Consider the following 8,865-nt stretch of genomic DNA (forward strand, 5'->3'; position numbering starts at 1 on the left):
CTTAGAGAAGTTAATTTTGTGGATGATGATGTTGCTTGTGTAAGTGTAAGCCATGCCCAAGTTATTCCTAAGATATTGATTCACAACCTTCCTAACTTATTCTTGATGATTTTGCTTCTTTTCCAAACCCCTCTTGTTAATGGCATAAAATTAATAAAAGGGAAATGGTCATCACCATACTTGTTAAATAATTCAGACTTCAGACTTCAGACTTCATTGAATCATTGAGAAAAAAAGGGTAAATCCAATAAGTTTTTTTTGTCGCGAGTTGCTTTTGCAGAATTAAGAAACTTGAAAATTGGTTTTTATTTATTGATTTTATTCAACTAGGTAATTTGCATTGATTTTATTCAACTAGGTAATTTGCTTAGAAGTAGTTTTTTTGAGTTGGAACCTGTTACAACAAGTTGTATGAACCATATTACAAAGTATAATTTGCCTAGATGCTTAGAAATTTATATAAATTGGGGGTCCTCCTCATTTAGAGGCTATAAACGGCCGTCTTGCCTGCTTATGTCCAAAGGAAAAACGCTGGTCAGCTCCTCAGCTAAATAGTTGAGGTTTGCCAGCTGCGGTTGATCATATCCAAGCGTGTGTAGTGAACTCATGATATTTGGTCCAAAGCAAAAGCAAAACAGGGAAAACGAAGTTTGAAATTAATGATGTCTTTACAAGCAATTTCATTTGTTAATGCCATGTTCGTATGGGTTGATCAAGGAATGAAAACGTGTCAAACAGGTTGTATTTTTTAAACACAAACTTACAAAGCAGTTCCCTTCATTTTTTTGACCAACACACTATAAATCAACAATTACAATAAACGACAAAATTGTGGTCACAGCACGAGGGCTCATTTGTCGAGACAAATGTTCCTATATATTAAAGAGTGCATGGTGCAAACAATACAATGCTTTCGCCAAGATTTCTGTTGTTCCTTTTTTCATTCTGTGACTCATGAGCAGCCCTTTTCTACGACGAAAAATGCATGCTACGTTACTCAAGTAACATAGAAAGCATGCAGCAAGAAGCTCAAACGTTTCGAATTCGAATCAAAGGATACATGGACTTGCTCAGAGCACACCAGATTTGCCCAGTAACCATTGTGGAAAGTTCAGCTCCAGAATTTGATATCGGACTGTCATTCTCACTGTTGTGGGCCTTGTGGCAATTGCTGTTGCTTTGATATCCGTATGCATTTATTTGATGTGAGAGTTAAATATAACGTTGTACATTCATGACATTACAGCAATCGTTGCCGTAGTGGGATTGATTTACAATTCCTAGTTTGTAGGATATTCGGAGTTCAAATCCCGTTGGGATCAATCTTTTCTGAAAATATTCATCAAGTTTGTTTTGACTGTGAAACGGGACTGGGTCTTTTGACTGAGCATTATTTTAAATAAATTAGAAGGGGAGTGGTTGAAGAAAGCCCAGAAGTTTGAAAGGTCTTCGCCGCCGCGGTTGACATCTACGGAGTGATGGGCGTTGAATTTTTCTTCATCTGGGGATCTAGAAAGATTTTTATTTTTATTTTTATTTTTTATTTTGATCCATGGCTAAAAGTACTAAAACCCTGTAAAGAAGACTGTAGATACCGCTTCCAGAGCCCTTGGGCAGCTGCCTGTCTGATTAATGGCGTGTTTGTTTGCTCGAATGACTGATCTCGTAAACGACACGGGAGTAGTTGTTCAGATACGAGAGGTCGAGGGTGATGATGATGGGAAAGGCGAACTATTTGCTACGCTGCAAATTGGGGATCGCACAGTTATCAGGGGGATGAGATTTTTGGATCGAATGGCTGATTTGGGCCCCAGAAGCATTCATGTCACTGCGATACTTGCTGCTGGTACCACCACGTTGATCTTTGCAGCGCAGTATTTCGCTGCCTACGGACGGGTCGTCTTTCGGCTACATAACCAACAACTGGTGGATGAGCCAGAAGAGATGTCCGGAATCCGCCGCATGAGGTAAATCATCTCTCTCTGGCTCTTGCTGATGTATTTGCAAAATTAATAGTCATGAGTGGTGAATTGCAGGCCGGTTAGGTTCTTAGCATGTGTTTGTGCAAATCATCAAAACGGCCGGCGCGGATCATGAGTAATATTCATCGGTATCGTTTCTTGCTCTTTCTCTCGATAATATTTGATGAAAAGTGAATTATGGTTTTGCTCGCATGCCCACCAAGTGTTCGATCAAATGCCTAAATAAAGTTGGGTTGTGTTTTCACTTACAAAATACCCACCAAGTGTTCGATCAAATGTCTAAGTAAAATTGAGCAGTAACAGTTAAACTATTTGTTTGATAGAGGTCGGTCTAGTAGCCTGACGATCCAGTTTCATACCCACTAATTGTTCTTGATTTTTTATTTGACTCATACTAAGATTGCCAACAACGAAATAGTCTAACCATAATTGTCTACATCGAAAGTGCCAACAAAATCAATTTTTTGTTTGCATTGTGTCTCTAAAACCTTGTGTAGCCTAGTGACGCATTTCTGCTGGTGCTCTTCAACTGATGAAGTTTCACATGAATGCATAACTTCTTTTCAAGATACAGATTCTTTGTTTCCATCTGCCAATTGATGAATAAATTGACAATGTTCACCACTATTGTCTGCATTGCCTTGCATTTGAGCAGGTCCGCTATAGAGCTGATCGTTTGGTCAAATTTTAGGTTCACCTTGTGTAACATGATTTGGGGTTCCAGTTGGACTCACTGTCCATCTTTTGCTGACATGCATTTACAAAATACTGCTACTATCAATTTATATATGTTTCTTCAATACCAAAAGCTAACAAATTTGATATATGGGTGTTGAAGAATTATGATAAAAAACGTAGACATCAAAGTAGAGGCAGGGCAGAGAAATTTCTTTTATGTGGGAAGGATACAGAGTCTTCTGCTCTGGAATTGCAGGGCGTGATGACATTGACTATGCTGTTTTTGGGGGTGTAATGTTTTATGAAAGCACTTCGAATGAAGATCTTCTGGTTGAATTAAGCCGGTTTGTCACAAGGACTTTATATGATTTCTGAGAAGATCTTATGTTGAGTTGTGTAATTTTAATTACTCTAAGAAGAGCATTGGTGAATTAATTGTCATCTTTAATGACAAAAACCATGACATGCATCCAAAGCAAGTTAATGATGTCAAACCCTTTTATGCTACTTGTTTCTGGTTGCTCAAAATTTTCATGCATTGAAATCATGACATTCGTTTTCAGGTCATATATTAGTCCACCATTAATTAATTACTTGTAGGACTCAATATTAACCAAATCGGTTTATTATTCGTATCCTGTTTGGCTTGATTGATTGATATACATAGTGGAGAAATTAGAGGAGAAAAAAAGCAGCCACAACCATTCCTCGCCGTCGAAGCCCCCCACCCCCACAGCCTGCCATGACTGTCACCTATCTTTCTTTTTTCATCATCTTTCATATCTCTTCACTTTACAATTTATCAACACACAACCTTGAACATTTAAAGGAGGCTTGAGAATCATCATCTAGTAGGCCTAATAATTGCCATGGTTGACCGGTATCTTTCTCTCTCAATGCAGGGTTCAATTAAATAATATTGAGGATCTGGAAGGAGTTTGGTTTATGGTCTCGAGGAATCAAATTGAGCATGCTTGTTAATCCGTAATTGGATTGGAATCCGATTATGGGCACATCGCTTTATGGTGTATTAGAGTATCTCTAAGGGAGATGTCAAATACCAAACATTAAATTTAAATTTGATGGCTGATATGGCAATTTGACATTTACACAGTTTTACACTCCACCTGATATGTTAAATAAATAATTATTGTAACAGTCAAATCATTTAAGATAAAGAAGAAAAAATAATAATAATAAAATAATAAATTAAAGTAATAGCCAGCTATTTTTAAAAAATAATAAAATATTCATTTGACATCTTGCTTTTGGGATGTCAAAAATAACATCTCAACCTCCAGCACTCATTCCATATCAGCTTTGACACATCGGTTGGAGTGATATGAGATGTTATTTCTAGTTATTAAATGTCTATGTGGCACTTTTGACACATCGGTTGGAGATGCTCTTAGTGTTGCGGACAAACATTGTGTGAAGTTGCTAGACCACCTAAATGACAGTTAAATATAAAAATATAGGTGTATATAGGTAAATAATGTACCTATCTTGTATAAAAACTAATACTAATGGATAATATTCGAAACTACTATTATCAATAAACAAAAATCCGGGAAAAACAATTCAAAAAAAGATTAGAGAGGAAGGCAGCCTTCGTGGAACAAAACGAAGCTGGATAGCTTAATCAGGGGTTGGGGAGGGGTAGTGGAGGACGTTATTAAAAAAAAGAAAAAAGTAAAGAGTATAGCCGTTTGGCTATACTATTTATATAAAAAAATATATATATAAAAAAAGGAACCCAGTATAGCTGGGCCGCTATACTCTTGTTTAATAATTAAAAAAAAGCAGTATAGCCGTTCAGCTATACTAGTGTATGTTATAAAAAATTCTAAGTATAGCTGCGCGCCTATACTATTTATTTTTAAAAAAAGGACCGCCTAGCGCCTGGTAGCGCCTATCGATTCTCTCCTACGTGGCAAAAAAAGTATAGCTGCGCGGCTATACTTTTTTAAAATAATCATAAAAAGCAGTATGGCCTTCCGGCTATACGCTTGTTTACTTTTAAAAAAATCCCGCGTATAGCCGCCCGGCTATACTATTTATATATATAAAAGACTGTCTAGCGCCTTCCAATTTGTTCCCAAGTGTAAAAAGAGTATAGCCGTGCGGCTATACGATTTTTTAATAATTCAAAAAACTGTATATACGGTTGTTTATTTTTTTTAAAAATCCCAATATAGCCGCACGGCTACACAATTTATACAAAAAAAAAGAGGACCGCCTTGCGCCAAGTGGTTCACGGCTATGATGAGTATACGTACATATTTTTTAATACTTGTTTTGTACACGTACATATTTTCATGTTTAATACTCGTATTGTATATGGATGAAGGTATTTTTCATGTTTAATATAATTATTTTTTACCAAATTTTCAACAATACACACAAAAGTCACGTGTGTATACACAAAAATTTTCACATATTATTGATTGAAAATTAATATCCATAAAATATAAACTAATGCAACTAGAAGGGTCCTTTTCTTTTAATTTTTGTTAATAAATAGAATAGCCGCGCGGCTATGCGCCTTGTAATTTTAATACACTTAAAGTGTATAACCGATCGGCTATACGCATTATAGCCACACGGCTATACTCATTATAGCCACTTGGCTATACTATTTATAAATTGTTTTTTAAAAAAAAGACCCCAGTAAAGCCGCATGACAATAGAGAGATTGCGGGAGGTGGACATGTGACATAGTGTGCTTGACTTAGATGGAGTAACATTGTGTGTAATTTTGTTGTTTTCAATTACATTGTTGTAAAATTAGGTACTACTTTTTTGTCTTTGGCTTTATCCTAATCAGGTGAAATTGAATTCCTATTTTCCAAATTAGTAAACTATATAGTGTGTCTTTCTCAATAAATAAATAAATAAATAAATAAAAGCTAGAGGGCTGCCAATGCCATGGCAGAAGCATCATAGTTTCATCGACTTGCTATGTCGATGAGTGTTTATCATGTATTTATATTAGTGTTCATGATTTACATATACTCGGAGAGGTACAGCTTAATTCATCAACTATAATTTTATGGGTCCACCACCAAAACTATACGACAAATATCAAAATGCAGTATAAAGGGAAAGTGTACCAATCAAATACAGTTCCTACCAAATTCTCTACTCTTGTACAAATATCACTTCCCATCTCAAGATCTTAATCTCCACATCTTTGGTATTACGTGTTTCGTAAAGCTCATATATCACTTCAAATCAATGCAAAAATCTAATCTCAACTGAACTTCCAATTTGCTAAATTGTACACATGATTATAATTTAAATTTGAAGTCCACATTCTGGTCCTTACCAATTGTGGCTAATATTTCCTTGAACTCCGACTTCTATCCTCTCATTGCATTTTCAGAACAAAAATTTGATCTACTTGCATTTGAGCGGTACAAAACTAAGAATTGGCAAATAAATTGGTATCCAAATTTTCTTCATAATTACACTTAAAAAGTTAGCTAAAAGACTAAAGGTAAAATAAAAAAAAAAAGTATTCCCAAAATGAATTTCCAAACCCTAAATTCAAGTATCGAACCAAACACCACTCTAGAACTTATCCGAACTTGTTCCAAAATTGTTCGCAATCCTCGAACTCTAGCCCTAAACCTATTATAGGGCAATTAGGACTTGAAATTTTGTCGGGAAAGCTAATTAAGTAATGTTTGTAATTAAGAAATACCTTAGCGTTATTTAATTTCTTTAATTAGTAATTAAATGAGGCTAAGATATTAATTAGTATTTAAATATTTTAATTAATATCAGAATTTACTTATTTAATAGCATTTAATTCTTTTAAATTCTTTTGTCGACATGTGCCGATGAATTTTTGCCGGAATAGACATCTACCGACGAATTTGTGCCAAGATAGATTTGTCCGTGTTCAATAAAATTTCCTAACACACTGTCCCTTCATTTAAGAGGGATATAAAACCAAACTCCACATCTTTATGTATATATAGAGAGCAAAAGGCAGAGTTTATTTTTAAAAGGGCTTTTTTATCACAAAACATCCCTGATGTTTGCGAAACTATCAGATTGCATCCTTAAAGTTTTTTTGTATCACTCATGGTCCATAACGTTAATGTAGGTGCTCTTAAATAGTCCCTCTGTCAAAAAAATTGTTAAATCCAGGGATATAATTGTCAAAATCAATCTAAAATTATAATATATATATATATATAATTTCCTTCCCTTCTTTCTTTCTTCCACTTTTTTTTTTCAATTAATTTTCAGTAGAGTTTTCTGGGCCAGGATACTTATTTAAATCAAGCTTCTAGAAATTCACCAGGCTCGACGTTGTTTTTTACTTTGATATTGGTGAGCGGTGAGCAGTCTCGACGGCGTCGACCTTTGCCCCAACCTCCGTAGCCTTCTTTCGTATCGAAGCAATCGACATGTCATGTAGCTGCTGCCGTCTTCTTGGAACACAAGTTCTGGGAAGTTGAGGCGCGCAGAAGGGCATCTGAGGTAGAAAACGGCGGTGTCATATGCTCTGGCGGCAACAACCAGCGTCGTGTAAGAACCAAGCCAGATTCGAGACCTTTTGTTAGGTTCTCTAATCTCAGCCACCCACTTCCTCATCCTTATCCCTCTGTATTGCTTTTCTTGATGACGATGATCATGGTTGCCTCCTACTTGTTGCTATTGCTGCTGGTTTTGCCTCTGCTTGCGCTTCTCTATGCTTGTTGTTGTGGTTGTTGAAGATGATGAAGATGGAGAACAGCAATACTCTCCTTCCATCTCGAGAAAAATTAGAAGCTACCTAATATTAATCAAAACCCTTTTAATCTGCTGCTGTTCTTGTTGTTGTGGTTGCTTTAGAAACTAAATAATCCCAAAACACAAAAACGAAAAAACCCAAATGAAAATAATTAGAAAACACTTGCAATTCCAGAGAGCAAAGGTTATATTAGGGGTGGTTGCGGTTCGGTAACTGCGAATTTTTGCCCAAATCGCAAACCGACCAACTATTTGAGGTATGATGATTTTTAAAACAGCAAACCGACCGCTTTTTGCGGTTTACCAATGCGGTAAACCGCAAAAAGCGGTCGGTTACCGTGAATTAGCAGTTTAAAACCGCTAGTTCTTTTTGTGTCATAAAAATCCAATCTTCTACATTTTAGGCCTAATTTTGATGCTTCTTTTGAAGCCTTTTGATTTCAAGCATACTTTAACCAAAAAATATAAATTCACAACCTCAACTTCTCAAGCATATATAAATTCACAACCTCCTCAACTTCTCAAGCATTCACAACCTAAAGTAAATTAAAGTTACAATTTCAAGCATTCCAATTAAAGTTATACTTCTCAAGCATTCACAACCTCAACTTCTCAAGCATTCCAATTCCAAATCCTTTAAAGTTACAAACCAAAAGGAAAATGCAATGCAAAATGAATTAAAGTTACAGGAAAAATCAAATTCAAAGTTAATTAAAGTTACAAACTAAAAGGAAAATGCAATGCACCAATGTTACAAATTAAAGTTACAAACTCAAGTGTTGGTGGTGGTGAGTGGATTTGAAGGACCTTGTTGTGTTATTTGAGCACAAATGCTATCTACAAAATGCAAATCTTTTTTATTAAAAAAATATAGTCGTGGTTTGAGGTAACCGCAAGTTTTGAAAATCAAATACCACAACTGCAACCGCAAATGCGGTTCGGTTCTTCATATTGCAAATGCGGTTCGGTTTCCCAGGATTGCGGTTCAATTGCGGTAAATTGTCGGTTGATTTTTACGATTTTTGCGGTTTTGGGGTCTAAAATGCCACCCCTAGGTTATATTATATTCACAGGGAGAGAAAGAAGAAGAAGCAAGAAAGAGTGAAGGAAAGGAAATAAAAGATATATATTTTATAATTTTGGATTGATTTGACAGTTATATATCTGGATTTAATAATATTTTTTTTAACAGAGAGACTATTTAAAAGCATTTATATTAACGTTAGGGACCATGAGTGATACAAAAAAATTTTAATAATACAATCTGATAGTTTCTCAAATGTCATGCACGTTTTGTGATAAAAAGGCTTTTCAAAGAGAGCTGTTAATCGTCCTGCGCTCCGAGATTTACCCTTTTATGTTTCACTTTCACCTAACGGTAACATAATATGCAAGACGACGCCGTCTGACTGTTGCACTGGCGGTTTGTCATCCTCATTGCATTTTCTTCACGGTTCTT

General features: G+C 35.6%; 1 long non-coding RNA gene and 1 pseudogene across 2 annotated transcripts; one reads left to right on the plus strand and one right to left on the minus strand.

Annotated features, from left to right (window-relative positions):
* The first annotated feature begins 924 nt into the window (after window positions 1-924).
* On the plus strand, window positions 925-3,786 carry LOC117620557. 2 transcript variants are annotated; one of them, XR_004584806.1, is made up of 4 exons: window positions 925-1,967; window positions 2,037-2,110; window positions 2,917-3,004; window positions 3,563-3,786. It is a non-coding gene; the product is annotated as an uncharacterized LOC117620557 (long non-coding RNA). The 2 variants fall into 2 exon arrangements; XR_004584805.1 differs by lacking the exon at window positions 3,563-3,786 and having other exon boundaries at window positions 931-1,967; window positions 2,917-3,227.
* Window positions 3,787-6,909: 3,123 nt separating this feature from the next.
* Window positions 6,910-7,628, minus strand: LOC117615421 (annotated as a pseudogene).
* Window positions 7,629-8,865: the final 1,237 nt, after the last annotated feature.

This window comes from Prunus dulcis, chromosome 1, assembly GCF_902201215.1.
Source record: "Prunus dulcis chromosome 1, ALMONDv2, whole genome shotgun sequence".
NCBI lineage: Eukaryota > Viridiplantae > Streptophyta > Magnoliopsida > Rosales > Rosaceae > Prunus > Prunus dulcis.